The sequence below is a fragment of the Lycium ferocissimum genome, chromosome 3 (assembly GCF_029784015.1).
Source record: "Lycium ferocissimum isolate CSIRO_LF1 chromosome 3, AGI_CSIRO_Lferr_CH_V1, whole genome shotgun sequence".
Lineage (NCBI taxonomy): Eukaryota > Viridiplantae > Streptophyta > Magnoliopsida > Solanales > Solanaceae > Lycium > Lycium ferocissimum.
Window position 1 is genome coordinate 41,412,566 of NC_081344.1, and position 1,608 is coordinate 41,414,173.

The window sequence follows — 1,608 nt, forward strand, 5'->3', positions numbered from 1 at the left end:
TGACCAAGAATAGTCTACAAAAGACCCTACATCAAGTATTTATAATGGTCCAAGTTGTGGAAAATAAGTTGACAAAAATGCCCCCGTCGGATCATTATACGGACCTTAATTATTATACGGTCCACAAATCTCTTGCTCTTGTCCGTAAAATTGATGTCTGCTATCAGAATCTACGCCCATTCTTTACGGACCGTAAAGGTTTTACGGTTCATAGATCTTGACCGTGAATTCAGTCTTCAAACTTGGACTTGCTGTTGTTGATCTACGGTGGGAATTTACGGACCGTAAATATTCTACGATCTGTACTTTTCTGCCGTTAATTCCTTCTTCAATGCAGCTGATTCTGTGACTGATGTGCGCCCATATTGACGGACCGTAAATAATCTACGGACCGCCTTTTCCTTTGTAAATTTCCAACTTCAGTTAGTTCCACTTTTTGCACAACTTTTTCTGCTCTTTTTACTAAATTCCCCAACTTTTTCCGTAAACACACAAAACAACAGCAACATGACAAAAACACATCAAAAGACCCAAACTTGCTTGAAAAAAAAAGAGTAAAACTCACCGACAAAAAGCATCAAATGTGCGGAAATACGCGACACATCAATAGGGATTCTTCTAGCAAGTTCTTCTTTGTAGGTCTTTGAGTTCCACTCCAGAATATATTGTATCCTCCTCTATTGAGAATCATGTTCCAATGATTGTTCTTGGGAAAGGTAGATCCTCATTACATTTCCTAGCCATATGTTATGATGCTTCTTTACAGGCCATCGGTTGTCTTTCTGACGGATGAGGTTCTTAGATTTCTTCTTTTCACTTTTCTGCCTATTTTTCTTGATTGCTGCTATAGGCATATGGAGGTTTTGGCTCATTGGCACTTTGATTCTTGATTTTCAATTATGATATGTCTTCTACAAGAGGTCTTCAAGTTTCCCTTATATGTATGAGGGAGTGGGGTATTTGGGAACTGATATATCCCATACTCTGTTTTGTACGCTGTTGGTAGAAGGAGTATTCTCTTTTAGCTTTGACATGTGCTGAGACCTTTTCACATGCTTCTAGTTTTCTCCTACCTTAGTCTTCCATGTTTGCTTAGGATAAGCCTTAGGACCCACTTAGGGTTGGATTCCCTTTGGCTTGAGCAGGACTTACTTTGTGCCTGAAGTGAGGGACCATATTTTCTTTTTGTTTCTCACATCTTAACTCTGCAGGTATTCTGCATGTGCCGGTAGTCCTTATAGTGGAAGCATTATATATGGTTGGTCGCTCCTGGTTTGCCATTGTCTTGTCCCTTATGTAAGAAGGATGTTTTCTCTGAGGACCTGTTATTTTTACGTAAATCGGCCTTTATCATCTTAGTTAATTCCTTTAATTGCTTCAAAGTTTCTTCAATTTTGCTCTTGCTCGGGGGAGGTGTGGCTAGAATCTTTAGAATTTCAAGTCCAGCTTTTTCATTTAGCAGATAGAGACCCGTTCCTTAAATATCTCATTTTCACTTACCAGGTTCTCTTTCTCTTCTTCTAGTTTCGAGTGGCTCCTTCTAAGGATATTGTATTCGTGCATCAATTCATTCCTTTTGATATGCCTATTCTACAGTATATTTAGGAC